The following is a 21,171-nucleotide window of genomic DNA, read 5'->3' on the forward strand; positions in this document are numbered from 1 at the left end:
GCAAAATGTGGGTCAGATGTATTGGAAAGATTATCTCTCACCTAGTGCTAGAAAAAGTACAACATGTGTGGATGACATATCCCTCCTCTCTTCTCAAAGCCATTGTTCACTCCAGCTCTGTCCGAGCCCCACTCCCTCACCCCCGCCAGTTTCCATGATATTCCTCGCTTTCGGGCCCACTCCCCCCTATTCTCCAAGATGCCAAAAAACCTTGTTGGCCTTCTCCTACCGTGAACTCTTCGCAGCGGGCTCTCTTCCCCATAGTGAAAATTAAGGGCATCTCACTCTTCAGGCTACAGTATCTCTATTTTATGAGAAGTCAACTAAAGTTTGGTGTTATTTAAAGTTTTCAGGGCATTCCCTGGCGATCCAGTGGTTAAGACTCTTGAGTTTTCACTGCCGAGGGCCTGGCTTCAATCCCTGGTCAGGGAACGAAGATCCCACAACCTGCGCGGCATGGCCAAGAAAAAAAAAGTTTTCAGACTTCCTCCCAGCTTTGTTCTTTACCATGGATAATGTTTTTTGAATATGTATGTCAAATTAATTCTCACAATAGCAGCTCTAGGAAATGGTTGCAATTGGTATTACCATCTTAGTCCTGGGGAATCTGAGACTTAGCTTGATCATATTACTCTCCCAAAGCCACACAGCTAAGAAGTATTAGAGCTAGGATCCAAGCCAAAAAGTTTGACAGAGTCCATGCTCCTAACTGTACTCTCTGCTATATATTCAGTAATAACATTTATGGAGTTCTTACTGTGGGCTGACATTGTGCTAAGAATTTTAATACAGTTTCTTACTTAACTGTTAAAACTACCCTATACTATTAATATTAATACTACTGAACAGTTTCCTTTTCTGCAAAATGAGGCTTCGATGCCAGTCATCTGAGCAACCCCATGTTGCCTCAGTACTTCCTCATGTCTGCATTACAACATGTTAGAATGGTCTAATGGCTTACCTCTTACTCTTCAACTAGAAAGTTAGCTTACTGAGAGTAAGTCTTATTTACCTTCGTGTCCTTAGTACAGAGTGAGCTGCCTGGCACCTAGTAGGCATTCATGAAATATTTGAGGAATGAGTGAGTACATACTCCTCCTTCGTATGGCAAATGAGACAGGGTATGTGATGGTGCCATGCAACTTAATTGTCATACAGATATGATCTATAGTTAATAAAAATTACCTGTTTGACTCTGCTTAATAGGAAGAAAGATGTTTTCCTTTTCCTGGTGACATGTATTTTTACAGTGGTTTCTTGAATCATTGCCCTTGCTGGAGCTACCCAATCAAAGGCAGACTGTTTTCTGAATATTTTCAGGAAAAGAGACCACTTTGTCTTGAAAATCTACACCCTATTTAAAAGGCATAGCTAATCTAGGGCTTCCCTGGTGGCGCTAGTGGTTGAGAGTCCGCCTGTCGATGCAGGGGACACGGGTTCGTGCCCCGGTCTGGGAAGATCCCAGATGCTGTGGAGTGGCTGGGTCTGTGAGCCATGGCGGCTGAGCCTGCGCGTCCGGAGCCTGTGCTCCGCAACGGGAGAGGCCACAACAGTGAGAGGCCTGCGTACCGCAAAAAAAAAAAAAAAAAAAAGGCATAGCTAATCTAATTTTTAAAAATCTTAAGCCTCCCAGTTGTAAATGCCAGTAATTTTAGGTCTTTATCTATAGAATAAGCATGATGAATAAAGCGCAAATGTATTTGTAGACAGCTGGCAGAGCCTTGGATGACAGGCAAGTAGATCAGAACAACGTGTTGTTAATGATGCCCCCAGATGCATTAAGATGAGTACAGAAGATCAATAGATCTGCAGAACACCAATCCCTCTTGAAGGTGTGAACATCCTGGATTTTATTTGTTTAAGATGGATACAATTGAGTTATATATTTGAGAATCTAATGGAAGAAAATCACATCATCTTTCAGGAAAGCGTCCTCTCAGTAGCACCAGCCAAGCTTCATCTGTTAATCCTTTTTGACCAGTGAAGTAGTTGGTATATTCTTGTAAACTTTTGGAGAAAGTTTGTCCATTATTAGGCCTGAACTTGAAATAGTTGGAGAAGGAAAGGAAAATTCAACAGCTCATCTTGCATCAAAAGAATACAAGTGGGTCTCATTTTAATAAAACCCCAGAACACAGTACCGTCTAGTAAGTAACAGGTACTCAATAAATGCTCTTTGAATAAATGGATGGAAATCTACATTTGTGAAATAGATCAATAAAGATGTGACCATTTACACTCCCAGAAGATTTATCTGCTTGTTTGCTTCAGAGTGCTGACTTCGAATATGGGTCTTGTACACTAGTACTAAAGAATAAGGTGAGATTTCTCTTTTCAGGTTACGTTGTCCTTTTTCCCATCTGCAGGGACATAACTACCACCTTAGCAGCTTATCACTTTACCTATCATAGACATGTGATGCAAGAGAGGGCTTCTAGTTCCTTCATTTTCATGAGTACCAATATCTAATTTTTGAAAGTAAAAACCTGCTGGACCACCGTGATTTATAGATTTAAAATGTGCTGTAATGTATTGTGACTTAGCGTCCATAGCTTTCCCTCCAACATCTGTATCCTGATTTGTAGTCTAATAAACCTTCCTGCTGCAGAAGGCATGTGCATGGTTGTTCTGAGGTGTAATACATCAACACAGCATTTCTAAACACAGAGCAATAATGTATTCAATTAAGGGAGGAAATAAAACATTGAGCCGTTTCTTATAATAAATCTTTTACTAAGCTTCCCACATCACGTGTTTGCTGAGGAAATAATACATGTCATTCAGACTAAGGGTTATTGTAGACTGCTGAGGGAAACATGGAATTCTGGAGGTTTCAGCAGTCCTGTGAAACCCTGAAACATGGAAAGTGTACAAATTAGAAAAGGATGTAATATGTGACTAATGATACCTCTTGGGATACCTTTGGAACCTGTATTTACTGTTATGATCACTAGGTTCATTTAAGCTATAGGAGTTGAAAAGCAATACCCTAGTAAGTGAAAAACACCTCTGAGTTCATTAGATGTGGTTGTAATTTAAACTCTAAAGGCTTTTTTCCTTGCTGCCATTCTTCATGTTTCTGGAAATGTGGTACTTGAGCTCCTAATAAAAGTGGTCTACATCATGACCATATAATCTACAGTTCCTGGAAAGCACATTTACACCTCCACATCTGTAGCTAAAGCTGGGACTGAACAGAAACTTAATTCATCCCAGATGTCACTCAAAAGAAAGTTCTGGAGAAAGATTGCCATGCTTAGAATTTTCCAGCCACCAAATATGTCCCAGACAATGGTATAAATATACAATCCAGGTCTTACAAGCCCAGATGTTGGAAACTCTTTTCATATACTATGTATGCCAAGTGCAAAATTAACTGAATCCCAGAAGTAAATCCTCGGTCTCCCTCCTCCATTTGTGGAGGTAAACAATGGCTATTTTCACATTATTTATACACATGATTCCAGGTCTTTCTGTCCTGAGCAACTTAACAAGAAATTTAGTTTTTCGGGCTTGGTAAGAAATCATTCCATAATGCTTTAAAGAAGCTTATATGACAATTTCTTTGAAAAAAAAAGGTATATTGTATGATTTAGGCTGCTAATCACCAGCATAGCATTTTGTGGATCAAAATAATTAGGCAATCCATTTCTATCTAGTGATCTAATAATACTCTTCTTTCCTTAGCTTTGGGTTTCCCTGATCAGTTCTTCTTTTCCTCTGTTATGGACTAGTTGGTATGGAATCAGTTTCTTTCCATTCCCAGGTGATATGCCTGACCAGAACAAGTTTATGGTTGAAAAAAGATCAACACATAAACCAAAGGATTCTCCACAGTTTGTGGAAATCAAATCAGGCAAGACTTCAGTCCCAATCTAATCTATTTATAGTTTTTAGTTCTGCCTCTTAAAGTCATGTATTTCTTGGTGCCTTGCTTAGAGTCCCCTTCTTTCCGCGTGAAGCCCACCAGGTGTGTGGGTGAGTGAGTCTGCACAATTTCCCAGGAGGCCCCGCTGAGGTTGCAGCTTCTTAGTTGTAGTTCAGACAAGGCCACTGCAGGCACATTGTGCCTTATGAATAGTGTAGCTTTCTCTAGAGGAAAATCATTTGCTACTATGTCAGGTCAGATACAGAAGCCAGATACCTAGGTTCTCAGTTGGTGTAACCGCTCATAAAAATTACTATTTAATAAGGACATCCTCAGGATTTATTAAGGGACCAATGTAAAAATGGCCATGTGAAAAATAGTTTTGCACCTTTGCAAAACTGCTGTTAAGGATATTGCTCATTGAATATTTAATAATTAATCAGAGATCCATTCACCTGACAAATTCCTCTTAAAATATGTCTCCTGAAAAGCTGGTGTGTGTTCATCTATTAAACATTGATATCTATACAACCCATGGAATTCTCTCTTTTCCTTTGGCTACAAAAATTAGAGCTAAATTCCCTGCTTAACTGTATCAATAATTTTATTCTAGTTTCCTGATATACTTTTTCTTTCCCCTTCCTGTGTGGAGGTCTGTGGAATGGTATTGGTAGTTTCTGAACACGGATTTGTATGCAAAAGTATGTATCATGTGTGTATGTATACGCACTTTCATTTTTCTTGGGAAAGAACCCGAAGTTTTCATCAGATTCTCAAAGGGATGCATCACTCAGAAAAAGTTAAGGACCATAGTACTATGTGGTGTTTTATATCTTCGGTCTCACCTTTAACTCTTCTGTCTGTATAACAAATACGTTTCAATTATAAACAACCTGAGTCCTTTTTTGTAGGGGGAAAGGGAAGGAAAAGCTAGATGGCAGTAAAAATTATATAAACCTAGCACATTTTGTTGTCAAGTACTCAGCCTGTTTGTTAGTAGGTATGATTTTGGGGGGCAATTTTTTTGTTTGTGTTTTTCAGAAACAGTAGGCTAAAAGAATAACCCTAGATGACATACATCTATAGGAAAATGTAATCTGGTGTCTTATCTTTTTAAATTTTTCTCCCATTTAAAAAATAAACTGTCTAGATAGGTCTATCTAGAGAGCCCCCTATGGAAAGGGTCTCCTAAATATTATAGGGAGATAGCAATATACATAGAAAATTCCTTCATGGTGTGTCATTGATATATATTGACCTTGAGACTGGAAAAGTCCACTATGTTGTACATACCAACGTGGAATTTTTAAGACAACCCCATAGGAGTTAACTTGCTAATTTGGAAACTAGATAAATCCAATAAAAGGAAAACTTGTTGAGAGAAAAAGCCTGGCTGGGAAAAAAAATCTCAGGACATCAGATAGTAACACCAAACCATTGGAGGAGCAGATATATTTCCCCCTAGAACAAAATATCTTCTATCTTGCTTTTTCCAAAGTAATTTTTTATGAACATATTGTGAATTACACAGGACACCAACCCTGCTGCTTTAGGAACAAAAAGGCAGAGCTGACAGATGTAGTTATTTGCCAGGAACAACCATGTGAAATTATAAATATTTTACAAGTGCAGCTTTCAGAAGAGTGACTTTTACTGCCATATTAATGCAACTTGCAAATTTATAGTCTGGGCATTTGTGGGTTATGAATGTCCAGTATTCGAGGCTAGTGCCAAGAACATGGTTTATGTTTTGAAATTCTTTTTTTCTCTGAACACAGACCTCTTGGCTGTTAAGGTCTATGTTATAATTCAGTTACACATGAGGTGCAAGGCTACATAGTATATCAGTTCCCACTGCCAATGGCTGGACTCATACTCATTACAACATACTCCATTTAACAGAATGACACACAAAGCATAAAAATATCTCTAAAGAACAGAGAATTAGTAATTGTAGAAGCAATAGTGGCATGATTCCATGCCTCAGGCCAGACCCATAATATGTGACCTAAAGTTATAATTATGTATCATAATAGAAAAAAAACTGGAATCATATGTTTGGGGAAATAATACTTTAGTATATATTAGATCAACATCCTCATCAGTGTTGTCATATGCTTCAAAGGGTACACTACTGAAAAGACTTTAGTTATTCTACTAATCTTTCAGCCGGGGAATCGCGGAGGAAGGAGAACCACTGCAACTCTTTCCTTGTAAATTTGTAAGTTGCTTTCCCTTGATCATGCCTAAGGTGAAATAGTCTTTCTAGTTTTCCAGATCTGGAGAAAGAGGAAGAGATTTCTCTGGGCTTGAGCAAATAAGACCTGGAATGAAATCTTAAAGTGACCAGCCTTTGGTCACATGTCAGAGGGTCCTCCTCTTTCAAGATGTTATAACCTAGGCAGAATCGTTGGCCATTGATGAGAGCCAGCACGATTGCCTGACCTGTCTTCCACTGAGTGGCTCTATTACCTTGAACATATCACTTCTCAGGGTCGCATTTCTTCTTCTGTAAAATGTTCATGTTTTACTATATGATTGCAAAATCCCTTCACAGCTATGATGATTTTTTTCCTAATGCATGTATGCCAACATATGTAGATATTGATAAATATATTATAATTTGCAATATTAATTGCTTATCAGCGTGCACACTTTTCATTCTCTAAAAACCGCAGGTGGAAAAAAGGCTTTTCTGTTTCACATCTTATGTCCACCATTTCTTGCTCTGTATTAAAACTGTGTATTATCCTTAAAAGAGTTAATTGGAAGTCTAACCTTAAATAATGGAGCATCTTGTGCTCTTACCAAAATTTGTAATTAGTACAATGCGTAACGCTCTCCTGAATTACTAAAGCTAAACAAACAAACAAACAATCCCAATTTATTCCAAGGCCTAATCCTACCGAGCCCTCCAACCTGATTAATCATTCAGCAGGCAGTAAACTGCCCTTATTAGCTGACCTTAGACACTTCAATGAAATGAACTGCAGCCTGTGAAAAATGACACACATGCCCAAATCCCATGCAGTAATTATATTAGAAAGTACTCTGTTAACAGATTTTAAAGATAACCTTAGCCTTAAGAATAAGATTCTGTCAAGAGCAAATCCTTCTTCTTTCATTGGCTTCTAACCTAAGGGATAGAGGTAGTCAAATGCTTGTTACCATTACCCAGGAAAAATTTGGCCTTAAAATTGATTGAATCAATTTCCTTTATCTTATTATCTTAGGCCATAGCAATTTAAAAAAAAAACCCAAGTAGAATGATAGCACTCCGTGATCTGGACAGTCTCATATGTCCCTTGTTTGTTTATGTTTTTTTCCTTTTCCCTTTATCTCTATCCTGACCTTTTCTTTCTATCCTCCCATGAAGGTAAAAACCTAAAATGAAAATAAGTAGCTATTCATACTTTCTAACAGAGCCACATGTTCACATGACAAATGGAGCGTGACCATACAAAGAGACTAAAGTAACATATCCTTATTGCAGGCTGAATTTACTTACTTTTGTGTCTTCCAACTATTATGACAAGGGTCACTCATTCTGCAGAATTAATGGCTGATATAAATTTAGTATAAAGAAAAGACTTCTTCACCCACTGTATGGCCAACCTGTGGAATTTACTACCTTGTACCTTGCGAGGTCATAGATTTAGTCCAGGGATAAATTAGAAAGATAGGTAGATAATTTTATGGCCAGTCATAATACTGTAGTTATGCATACTAAGATAAAGGTCATGGAATCTCATGTTTCAGGGAACAAGCTGATCATCTTAGGAGCTTTGCAGGAGTTCTTGTATTTCCTTAAGATGCTCTGAGCAAGTGGCTTGACTCATATTGAAGTTTCACCTCTCTCTGGCAGTATTGAATACTGCTGTGAACAGGATACCACATTAAGGTCACATTTTTTGTTTATTTTTTGGCAATGAAAACCACAAGTGTCTGCTAATACAATACCAAAGAACAATGAAACAACCGAATAATTTATTCTTCCATTTAACGGAAGTTTATTGAGGGCCTACCAAGTGCCTGTCACGCTTTTGGGTGTTTGGATACAACAATGAGAAAAACAGAAAAATCCCTGCTTTTATGAAACTTACATTCTAGTAGGGCAAGGGAGATAATAAGCCAAACAATAAGTAAGTTATATAGTACATTCGAAGGTTTTAAGTATGGAGCAGAGAAAGGAAAAGGAAACAGTTTTATAATTTAAAAAGAGTGGTCAGGAAGGGCATTATCAAAAGGCGACATTTAAAGCATGGAACTATGTGGGAGAAGAGTGTTCCAGACAGACAGAAAAGCAAGTAGAAAGGTCCTGAGGCCTGCTGAAAGCAATCTATTAATTAAAATATATTCTTGATTAATTGAAAGACTCAGGGAAATGACATAATCTGATTAATTTTTTTATTGTTGTTTAAAATGCTACAACCCTTTTTATTTCTTTCCTTCTTGCTGAAGAAAAATTTTCTAAATTTATGAGATAATCTTCCTGCCTTGGTATTGTAGAACAATGCACACAGATACTAACAACGCACAGATCTACTCACCTTAGATTGGGGTTGAAGATTCCAAGTTGTCCATTACTGTAGCATTAAAACTAGCGATGCATGAACTGAATCTGTATAGATTCCCAGATGGATTCTGGGAATTTAAAAATCAAATTTGGCACGTGTCAATTATATTGTCTTTTCTTTTCTTCTCCTTCATTTCCCCTCTGCTTTACTCTTTCCATTTCTTTTAGAAACTTTTCTGCAAAATCTTGTTCTGGTTTATAGATTCCTTTATCTTTTCTGCTCTTGCTGCAGTCTTTCTAAAGAGGTTTCTCTAGGAAGAACTCCTTTTATCCATTTAATGTTGGGGAGAAAAAAACCATACATAAACTTAGTGGATTAAACAACATCTCTTATTTTTCATGGTTCTGCTGGGGACTGGGAGGTTCTTCTGGTCTGGACTGGCTTGGCCAAGCTTGATGTGGTCTAGGGTAGCCTCCATCCCATGACTCGGGGGTTGCTCTGTGTCAGCTGGGATGACAGCCACCTGTCTGTCATCATCCAGCAGGCTAGCCCGGGCTCCTTCACATGGTGGCAGAGAGATTTCAAGCAACAACAGAGGGCAAGCCCCCATGTACAAGCACTTTTAAGCCTGTATTTATATCTTGCTTGTCAGTGTGCTATTTGCTAAAGCAAGTCACGTGGTCAAGCTCAGATCTGTTGGGTAGAAAAATAGATTCCACCTTTTGATGGGCTGAGCTGTAAAGTCAAATAGCAAAAGGGCTTGCATTTAGGGATGGGAGGAATACGTGGCCATTTTTTAGTTTACCAATCTGCCTTCTGGCCACAAATCATTCCCATTTTTCCTTCTTGTAACATATGCTCACTCGTATCACAGGACCTTCCCTCTCCCAAAATTTTATCCTAAGGTGTCAGGATTGAATTACAGGATCTTTGATATGTAACTGGTCCAGATGTCGATGAGGTTCCCTGAATACAACTTCTCAGGTGCAGTTCCTCTTGAAGTTATCTGGCCTCACACCCTACATAAAATAGAGATACTGGGAGAGGGTCATTGCAGTAAACATTCCCATTTGAAGTCCCACCTTCCTCACTACTCGTATCCTTAACTGTATTGTTAAGGACACTGGGCCTGAACTTGTGCTCTCATACCTGGCCAGATTAACATGATTTGCTGCTTCTTTCTCAATGGCCCTTTGAAGTGTACAATGGAAGTGACTTAAAAAAAATTAGGGAGGTACAATTCCAGGAAGAACTGAGATATTTCTGTTTATAGTTAGTAAACACTAATTTTAGAGAGCCTATTCCCCCGACTGCCCGCACCCCAGGAACTATTTGCACAAATCCCTTTCTATTCGATATAAAAGATGAAGTAGCTTTGGCATATCCACAAAATGAAATACTACTCAGCAGTTTTAAAAAATGAACCTATAACAACACAGATGGATCTTAAAATTATCATGTGGAGTGAAAGAATACAGCCAAAAAAGAGTATATATGACTGAACTAGAAAATTCGAAACTCATCTATAGTGATAGAAAGTGATATATATATATATATAGTGATAGAGATTGATGACTGCTTGGGATGGAGGGATTACAAAAGCGCAGGTGAAAGCTCTGGGAGATAATAGATATTTTCACTATTTTGATTGTAGTGATGATATCATGGGTGTGTACACGTGTAAAAATTGTACACTTTAAACGTGCAGTTTATTATAAACTTCATCCGTAAACCTTAGTAAAATTTATATACATATATAAGATAAGATAAAGTGGTAAACCCAGATGAGGATTTGGGGCATAAACACTAGAATATATAGATTTGATCAGGGAAGAAAAAACTGAAATTCAAATTAGTGAAACTAGCAAGATTTTCATCTAAGCTTATAATTCTGATCATCTATAATTCAAAGGTTACTGATTTAAATGGGTAACTAACATAGTTTCTAATGTGGAAAACTGGCACCTTTCTAAGGTCCAAGAAAGAATATAACTGCTGTGTTGGGTGTACCGTTTTGTTGTGGTTCTAGCTTCCATCACTAGGGAACAAAGCCGTCACCCCTGGAACACTTTATATACCAAAGTTCTTAAGGAAGTAATAATGAGAATAATAAACTTTTTCTAACACCTGAGAAATAATTGTCCATAGCAGTTCTGAAGTGTAGCCTGGCACATGTTGCAAGATTCCCTTTACTCAAGAAGCAGGTAAACTTTCTTGCTGAGGGCCCAGTTCTTCTTCCTAGAATTGACTCCCTGGCTTATTGTCCTTTGAGATTCTTCTCAGAGGAGGGGAGTTTATGGCCCTCTGAGCACTTTCCTCCCTCCTTTATAGCTCATGTTTGTAGTTGGGTTGCTTTCTTAGTCTGCTTCTTGCATGTAGAAAATTGGGGGCCCAGATAAATCTTTTCATTTTGAATTCTTTGTTTTAGTCCAACTCTCTTAAAAACTTGTGGGCTTCCTGTGAATCTAATTTGGGCCTACTCTATGCCCTAAAGGCCACATCACCAACTCTTTTTGAGAAGGCCACTTTCAACTTTGGGTGGCATGTTAGGCTGCTGTTATCAGACATTCTTAAGGTTCTAGGCAGTACCTTACACTGTTCAGTGGTTTAACAGGGGGTCTTTCAGCCACACCCTTCATCTGGATCTTTACCTTGAAGTCAGTTCTTACTTTGAGAATCTTTAATGGCAGGAGAGACCAGCGATATGAAATAGTTCTATTTTCTAAGTTCTCAAGTCCTGGCGCCTTTACGTTGCCTATGAATTCTGCAAGAAAACTGCACAGTTCTTTCTTTAACTTACCTCTCTTTTTTTGTCCCTTATCTTATGCAATAAATATTCCTTCAACATTTTCCCTGGGGCTCTGCTGTAGCAAATTAACAAATTCTTTAGGAAAATGTTCTCTCTTATAATTTATCGTAGACCACAGTTTGGCCATTGTTTCACTGCTATATAACAGAGATTACCATTTTTCCAGGGTGCTGTAACAGTTTATTTACCCATTTTCTAGACTCTGCTAACAATTTATTTACCATTTTCCCAATTTTGGCTAACATTTTATTTTTTTTGCCACTTTTCCAGTTTCTATCTACCACCTTGTCCTAAAGTGAATGCTACATATTTTAAGTTGCTGTTACAGCAGTGCTCCTGTCCTAGTACCACTTTCTATATCAGTTAGCCTTTGCTATATAACAGACTGTCCATAGCTTTGGATTAAAACAATAATATCTATATTTCTCACAGTTTTGTGGGTTGGCTGTGTGTTTTTTTATCATCAAGACTTGCTCAGCTTGGGCTAGAAGGTCTAGGATGACTCTATACATGCCTGGTGGCTCTGTGTCTGTTGGGAGCGAAGCTACACTTCTGTCATCATCAGTAGGCTCGCCCAGGCTCATCCACAGGACACAAAGTCAGAGTGCACAGGGGAGGAGTTTGCACACATACACGAATAGTGCACATAGAGTGCACACATGCAGGAATGGGAGGAGTTTGTGTGCCACCTTTTGCAGTCTACCACACTCCTTCTCTTTTCACTTCAATTTCTCTCGTCTTCTTTATTCTAGTACTGAGAGGACTTGGCTTTGTTAGCAAGCTTGATTGGTTGCCTTACCACTCACTGGCTTTCTTATGCTACCTGATAAAGTCTGTGTGAAAATTTACTATAACCATGCATTTGGCATAATAGTTGTTCAATACCTAATTGAACTATGTTTCTTTAGATCTTCTTGTCAAGTTTAACTCTTCCCAGTTTCTGTTTGAGAATTCCATATTTTAAAATGTTCAGTTATTCCTCACCATTTGAGATGTAGTTGACTAAAACTGTCAAACTTTGGGGGGCGTGGTTTACCACTCATGAGCTTTTATACTCCTTACTTAATCGTTAGGGAACTGACATTTTCTATGAAACTTACCTTGCCCTTAAGAAAATGAATGTCAAATACAATTATGATTTGTTTGAAGAATTGAATACTACAGTGGTAGGTTATATGAAATTTTTTAAAAAATTCTGTTTTCTCTGCATCATGATTAGTGGTTCCAAAGGAAGAGGGAGTTTGAGAGAGATCAGATTTGGGGATGGGAATAGAATTATGTTTTGAGGAAAGCATCTACTTAAGGCTTCTGCATTTTTAAATCCATCAAAGAAGTCATTTATTTCTCTCATAAATCTGTAATGATGGCACAGTTGCACATAATGGTTTGTGATCTCCTTTGGTCAGCAAAGAGGGAAATGAAAGAAGTAAACAAGCACATGAACCTAGTAATATCCACCCAATATTTCTTAATAGCCCCTGAGATGGCAAACCTAAATGATCTTGCTTGCTGAAAATCATGGCAATATTTGAGAGGATGAGTTTCCAGTCATAAATGGAACGCAACTAATGAGATGATTTCTTCTGTCCTGCGTAACCTGAAATGTTAACCACAATTCCCTGCAACTGGGGGGCCTTCTGCAGTCACACAAAACTGTAACAGAATACTCAGTGTTTTCCTATCCTTAGTCTATTTCCTATTCTAGCTGCATAAAAAACTTATTAACATGTTTATAAACTAAAAGCTGAGGCCAGAACCTTGACTTTGTTTACTAAACTCTCAAATTCATATCTTATCATTTCAAGATAATTTTTCTATCCCCCTCCCTCAAAACTGAGGAGTTTGTGTTATAATAAATATGTATACCTTACTTAAAAGTGTCTGTTTTAAACCAAGATGCACTTTTAGATACATGTTATTAAGAACAGTATGTAAAAATATCAACTTATCTACCTGAAAGAATCATTTTGTGAAGTGTATGATAAACACACTATCATCTGAAGGGTAAACTCTCTTTACATGAGCAGTTTATCACCGGGAAGAGTTTCTTTGGACTTCATATCAGGTCTGTCAATACTATCACCATTACTTGAACGTCTGATGCCTCTGCTCTGGAATATTTAAATTGCCTCCTAACTGGCCTTTCTTGCTGTACTGCCACCGAATCATTTTATTCGTTGCTATCAGAGTAATTTTCCTTAAGCTGTCATTCCCTAGTTTAGAAACATTAACTATTTCCTCATAGCCTACAGAATAAAGCCCAAATTCCCTACTTGATACTCAAGGCTCTCCATTAGCAGGTATCACGTCTATGTCCACTTTCGTCTTGACACAGTAATCTCAGAAAAGAGGTTAACTTTTCTTAAGAAAAAACACTTTATAGGGCTTCCCTGGTGGTGCAGTGGTTGAGAGTTCGCCTGCCGATGCGGGGGACACGGGTTCGTGCCCCGGTCCGGGAAGATCCCACATGCCGCGGAGCGGCTGAGCCCGTGAGCCATGGCTGCTGAGCCTGCGCGTCCGGAGCCTGTGCTCCGCAACGGGAGAGGCCACAACAGTGAGAGGCCTGCGTACCGAAAAAAAAAACAAACAAACAAACAAAAAAAACCACTTTATATAACATAAGGAAAAATTATCTCTTAAGTAGACAGAGTCTGAGGATTCTGTATCATTTTAATCTGGAAAGCCTAGCATTGCTCCAGGTCTCATTTATTAGGAGGCTTTTATGTGCCAGACATTCACACATAACATTGTCTTGTGATACTCAAAACAGTTGTGTTGGGTATAACCACAGACAGTTTTCAGATAAGGAAGTCGAGCTCAGGAAAAAATATATACCCAAAGCTTCATGATGGGTCAGAGTGGAGCCAGAATTTGAATAGCATTCTCCTGAATCTGTAATCTGTGTTCTTTCCCCTTTACCACAGCTCTAGCAGAAGTTCATCATAATGCTGTTTTGATGCACCACAGAACCTTCCTATGGTTCTCTTAGGTGATCTCTACACTAGGATGACTTTGGGAGGTGACAGCACAATAAATGAACTTTTTAGAATTACAGTGTTTCAGGGACTTACTTTCATACACGCTAGGCTCTGAACTGTTCTTTCTCATTGGATCAGAACTGCATATTGCATGATGGCAAACAGGTATTTTCTTATTGACACTATTTTTTATTCTGGGTATTCGTCACCTGATGCGATGATGAAGATTAACTTGCAGTAATACTGAACATAAAGCACTTTATAAGGTCAGAGTTCACATTCTTTAATGCATTCAGTGGTGTTGCCAATGATATCAAAAGCAGATCAGGCCATGTATTCAAGAAGATATTTCCTGGTATTACAGCTTAGCTTAAGTTAAGGGTTTCTAAGACATTTCAGAGATTTTACTGTGTTTTGGGTATACAGAAATAATTGAAATAGCTCTTAAAGATTTTCGTGAATTGTAAGGGACCCTTTTTCCTGCTACCTCCCAAATGGTCATATCTTAGAGAATAAATATTTTGTGACGAGCTCTGCAAAAATAGAGAATGCTTGATCACAGAAATACCGAATACTAATAAGAAACACATAGGCACTTCAGGTGCACTGCAAAAATATTTAGCTTGTTGAAGACAAATTTCAGGTATATTTAATTTCCAGACTCCTACACTATAGTTGGGTTTGAATTCTATATTCCCAAGCCAGAACTTTTTTTAATAGGAAACTCTTTTAAATCCATATATTCCCCCAAATGTTTCTCCTGTATATTTTTGGATATCTCTCTCTCAGGAAGTGAAAAGGGTCTGAATTTTATCCTACTTGGAAGCCAACAATTTAGTCTGCCAGTTTCATTGGTGCTGGCAGAAGACATGATATTCCTGGATCAGAAACCAAGGACAGTTTATATGACTCATAGCACTAGCAGTAGCCAGAGTATGAGCATTTGTGTCGATTCTCTGAGCCTCGACTCTTGCCGGGCAATGTGAAGAGGATCAGGTGATATTCACACATGCAATGAGGAGTATCATAGGTGAGGAACCCTGAGTTTAGGGAACCCAAATTGTTTATAATGGGTAGTAGGCATGTCTGCCTTTTCCTCCAGGAGACATTATTTCTAACTTCCAGGGCTGAAAGCAAATCTGCCCTTTGCTCCAGAGCAATACATTATCTATATCTCCCATGGCTGTTCACTACACATACATCCTGGAAAAGATAGTTGGGAACAAAGGCAGTCAGTGCTTCTACTTAAAAGATGTGTAGAAATGTGAGCGGCCCATGGAGTATTGTCTTCCAAAACTTAATTTCTGGAGTCCCAAGAAACTTCAGGGCATGCTACCAGCTTGACACATTGCGTAGAATTAGAAGTTATGCCCTGTGATTTGAGGGATCCTGTCTCTCAAATTAACTATGTATCATTGATTGTTTTACCATTATAACTTCACTCCTTTGACTCAAGCTTTAGGTCTACAAATGAGCCCTTTATCTAATTACAAATACCTGGAAGTAGTTCCATTTTATCCCTCCATACTTTAGTAAATAGAAACTGAGTATTATAGGGGATGAATATTCCTGGGCTTAGAATTAGAGAGATGTGATCTTGAGGCCTGATTTTACCACTGACTGCACTGACCCTCAGTTTCTCTATCCAAAAACTAGAAAACAGTGGAGAAATGCTATAAAAATTCTGAGAGAAAATGCATACCAAACTAAAGTTTTATACCTATCTAAACATGAGGGTAAATGTGTTAACAGATATGTGAGGTCTCAACAGCATAAGTGTCCCTGCACCTTTTTAAAAAAAAAAAAATGGAAGGATATACTCCATGAAAACGAATAAGTAAAATAAGAAAGAGGAAGGCATGAAATTAAAAAGATGAGTCTAACACAGGAGGGAGGCAAAGGGAATTCTCAGGATGATGGCAGAGGGGAGCCCCACAGTGGTAGGTATCCAGCAGCCTCAAAAACAATTAGTCCAGATTATAGTGGAAGGACAGAGGAGTCCATAGGGAGGTCTCCAAGAAACAAATTAAACTGACAGATTGCCTGAGGTGTTTGACTACACTGAGAGGAGTTTTCAGTTCTAATGGAGAGTTTGAGAATGAATTGACGATAGGTATATAGAAAATCGAGCAACCCATAAAACAGAGCAAGTATAAACTTTTAGGAAATAAAATGCTGTTCAAGAACTCTAATTATATTACGTGACTGAGCTTGTTAACAATATTAATAGATTCATAATTATGGAAACTTCAATTATAGATTTAACCTAAAAGTATGCTGTAGTTATGTTGGGAAGATAGCGGAGGGGAAATATGTGTATGCTTTTTGGGGGGGGTGTGGAGGATGTGTTGACAGGTAATTTCTTTTCCAGAAGGAAGCAAATAATGTTTAAAATGTAAAAATCAAGAAATAACTGTATTAGCACATTATTTATAAAGTTGATGTAAACACCAAAAGAAATGGCTAAAAGAACTGAAAGTGGTTACCACAAGGAAACAGAAGTAGGAACTGGGAAAGGGTGGGCTAGAGGACTTTTTGTCATGTTTTACTTTTAAAAGGATGTGCATGAATTACTTTGATCATAATTAAATTTAACTTTAAAATGTAATGCATTTATTGGCCCATCGCCAGTTAAATGTTTAGCAGAGATCAGTTAAATTAGAAATGGGATGGACCTAGTGTAATAAAGGCACATACCAGAAAGCAGAAGGTGATGCTATTAGGAGAGGTGAGATTTATATTTCTAGCTCTTGTACATTTTTTTTTTCCAGGGCCAGTCTTGGCCACATCTTTGATCTCACATCATAAACTATGTTAGTTGAATATTTAGTACATTTAGAAGCTGTACTAACTTGTATGGGACACTAAGGTCTGTATAACACGTTACTACTCTAGCACACTAAATGCTATTGTCTCAGCCTGGGTAAGTGATTGCATCTTCGGTGAGTGTCTCATTCAGTATCCAGGGGTACTTTGACCCACTGGAGGAATATTGCTGCATTGCTTATTGAATACATGTATGGGTGGGAGATATTTCTGTAAGTCTGTAGAATTTAAATTCACAGTCTCCTGAGTAAAGATGATGTCCAGTTCAACATTCTGAATTGCATCTAGCAATTGTTATTGCTCAATAAATATTATAGTAGTAATGCTTGGAGGGCTGGGATGCTTGCATCTTGGACAAAACCGTTGCCAGTTGTGTGGAAATGAGCTCAGACTGCGGTCATATTTCTAGCTGACTCTCAAGTGTTGCGCCTGTGTTAGGCTGCTCATCATATGGTTCTTCTACGGCTTTACTTCTCAGGGCAGTTCAGCTAACGTGGATCTCAGAGCTCTGAGATGGCTGCAGCTTCTGCTTTACGGATTGTATGCAGTTTTTGTAATCTGTACTAATAAGCTGGGGAGGTGGATGGTAGGAGAGAAAGGAGTAGTGTAAGAAAAAAGAGTTGTCAGACTTCTGCATCCTCTTTTCTGTTAATTCATTAAAGAATTCGAGCAGCTGTTATGCACAAAACACAGTGCTAGACTGGGGATGCAGAGCTACAAAGACACAACCCCACACCTCAAGGAGTGTACAGTTTCGGTGGAGAGACAGAGTTATGAATGCTAATTATAGTATCAGGCAGAATGCTCAAGAAGAGCATGTCTGTGGGGTTACAGGATCTGGATTTCAATTCCCCACTTACTAACTGCCTGGCTTTAAACAAGTTAATCTTGTAGAGGCCTCTATAAGATGGAATAATAATGGTGATGATTAAATGAGTTAATGCTTGCTTAGCAAAGTGTCTGGCTCATAGTAAGGCCTTTAATAATAATAATATAATAATAATTTTATTATAAACAAGCAAAATGTCATGGGAGCAAGGTGGAAGGAGTTTCTCCTCCTACTGAAGGAGTTGCTATTGGGATAGTTTACTAAGGAAGTGGCAACTGAGCTGACAACTAGAGGATGAACAGGAAGAAAGAACAGATGGAAGGGGATAGTATTTCAGCATTTCAGAATCAGGGAACAGTATGAACAATGACACAGAGATATGAACGTTTTTAACTTATTTAGGAATCAGGTTTGCTTGGGGGATTTGTAGTGAGGGGTAATGTTAGAAAGTGAAATGAATCCAAATTGGGCTGTACCTGGAATGCCATAAGAAAGACATTCAAATGTTATGTGGCTGGTAGAGATAAAAGTTAAGAAGCTATTAGTTGTTACCCAGTTGAGAGGAGATGAGGAGGGCACTTGTGTGCTTTTCTGTGGACATTGGGAATGTGGGAAAAACTGGATACCACCAAGTGCCTGGGAGGATTGTCTTGCCATTAGCTAAGGTGGAACCCTAGAGGAACATCTGGTTTACAAGGAAAATAATGACTTCTGTTTTAGAAATTGATGATTGTTTTAGTTCTCAAGCTCATTAAAAAATTATTTTCTCAAGAAAAGATTTCTTAAATCAATGATTATATGATTATATGAAAGCTAAAGTTTTGTGTAGCCTCAGAGGCAATAACATATGAATAATCTGACTTTCAAGTAGCCTATGTGCCATGCCAGGAAGTCATATAATATGTAATGAATTATGTTATATACTTTCAACACAAGAATCCATTAGCAATATTAACATGTCAGACACTCTCTACAACCCCTTCAGCATCCCCTCATACCTTAGCAGGAAGTGTAGCATCTAAGATATGATTGCTGATAATTTAGCAGGAAGAATATCTCTTCACACTTGTATTTATTTAGCTTTCCATTTGCTAGAGTTACCTCCTATGCATATTTAAAGAACTTGTTATTGGCTTATGTATAAGGCATACATCAAGAACTGTTATTAAACATTCACATAATGCTAAATTTGGTTGAAAGTCAGCAAATTGAATATAGAACAAGATCTGCCTTTTGGATGGCTGCACTTTTATTCTCACACATAGATTCACCCTGGGATGTACCCTTGAATTCAGTGGGTATTGTACATGCCTTAGGCTGGAAGAAAGGGAAATACCAATTCACTTACAATTCTTTTTGATATTTATTTTTACAGAGACCCAGTTTGGTGATTTCTGTTAATACCATCAACTGTGACCTAGAACGCTAAAAGAAGATGAGCTGACCAGGAATTTGGATGAAGGGATTTAATGGAGCTGAGTGGTACAACATTCCTTTTGAGAAGCATTTGCCTGCGCCTTGAATCAATCCTCCAAGATTAAATGAGTTTAGGTAACAATCAGATATTTTCCCACCAGCTTGCAAAACAGCTTACTTCCCCTGCTCCACCCCGGTATTTCTAAGGTCAGTAAGAAAACGTCAGAGGCCTGTATCTGGTAATTGTCAATTATGTTTTCTTTCCCTGCTGGGCCCTTTCAACGCTAGAGTTACTGCAGGATTGGTCATTCATTCATTCATTCAACATTTTTTGTCCTCTTCCTGTGTGTGAGGCACTGTGCTAGGTGCTATAAAGCAGGTGCTGAGGATACAGAGTTTAAAAAGATCTCTGCTCTCATGGAACTTAAATTCTATTGGGGGAAGGCAAATCATAAAATCAAATAAATACTTTTAAATACTACGAAAAAAAATAAAACAAAGTAAGAGATAGTGATTGGATAAGAGGCTGCTTTAGATAGGGAAGTTCAGGAATGGCATTATCTGAGGAGGCAACGTTTGAGCAGAGACCTGAAGAAGGAGCCAGTCATATGAGCATCTGGGGAAATATAAAAACTTAATTTGGTGACAAGAGCAGTAGTATGTACTTGGTTAAGAGGCAGCACATCACTGATGTAAGGAACTAGTTACTGGATAAGGATGGATGGAGAGCTTGCAGTTAGTATGGGTTTAAAGCATAAACTACATTCAAACAACTGTTTCCATTCCCTTAGGGAAAATAGGGAGTAGTGAAGCAAAAATCAACACCCCTTCTCCTATTCTTGGTCACAGAATTTCTAGGTAGACATATAGTTTAGAACCACTGTATCAGCTCTGCATGGCTTATATTTGGACTGTAATATGAGAGAGAAATAAACTAATCTTTTTTAATTTGCCAGTATGTTGGATTGTTATGCATGTGATCTGTATACTGACTAATATACAGTAGGTTAAAATAATGCATGGGGTAGCGATAAGATTGAAAGAAATTTTGAGAAAAGGAAAAAAAACCCCACGTGTCAACCAACTTTTTAAATACGACTATCTTTTTCTTTTTCTTTTTTGCGGTACGCGGGTCTCTCACTGTGGTGGCCTCTCCCGTTGCGGAGCACAGGCTCCGGACGCGCAGGCTCAGCGGCCATGGCTCACGGGCGCCGCCGCTCCGCGGCATATGGGATCTTCCCGGACCGGGGCACGAACCCGCATCCCCTGCATTGGCAGGCGGACTCTCAACCACTGCACCACCAGGGAAGCCCTAAATACAACTATCTTAAAACTTGTATATTATCTTCCGAGACTCATCCACGTGCACATTTTAACATAATTGTAATGAATTTACATACCATTTGACATTCTGCTTTTTCAGATTTAATCCTATATGTTACATATTCTTCTCTGTTTTAACGTAGTTGTCATAGTTATTTTTAGCAGCTTTATACCATTATAAAGTGTTGCTGTACTATAATTTACAAATTCATTCAAGGGATAAATTTTTAAAAATTAGTTTTATTAGTAATCTAGTTGTTGATTTTTTGATGAATCTGGTTTGGTCTTTGAGAGTCTCTTAAATGCTTAGCTTGAGCCTGAAATGTATACCTGGTAGGAGGTAAGTAGAATAAACAATAAATGTTAGCTGGCATTATTATTATTGTTATTAGGATTGGACTCCATTGTCTATCCCTAGAGATGGAAAAGTCAAGAACAAGATCTGGTTTGCAATGGCAGGTGGGGTGAGTTGGAGGACGATGATACAAACAAACTTTAATGAGCTGTAACCAATCAATACTCGTTTGCCATTTGTAAGACATCTAGTTGTTAGTTGTAAAATTTATACGTTGTGCTCATTCTTCAGATGTTCTGGGCTGCAGTGC

The 21,171-nt window shown here is 38.3% G+C and overlaps 1 long non-coding RNA gene across 1 annotated transcript in view; it reads left to right on the plus strand.

The window, feature by feature from the left end:
* Positions 1-20,923, plus strand: part of LOC125965389 (uncharacterized) — a 125,902-nt gene extending 104,979 nt beyond the window's left edge. Inside the window, exon 3 of the long non-coding RNA XR_007479204.1 lies at positions 19,203-20,923. This is a non-coding gene — a long non-coding RNA (uncharacterized LOC125965389). The remainder of the gene's footprint in view (positions 1-19,202) is intronic.
* Positions 20,924-21,171: the final 248 nt, after the last annotated feature.

This window comes from Orcinus orca, chromosome 9 (assembly GCF_937001465.1).
Source record: "Orcinus orca chromosome 9, mOrcOrc1.1, whole genome shotgun sequence".
Lineage (NCBI taxonomy): Eukaryota > Metazoa > Chordata > Mammalia > Artiodactyla > Delphinidae > Orcinus > Orcinus orca.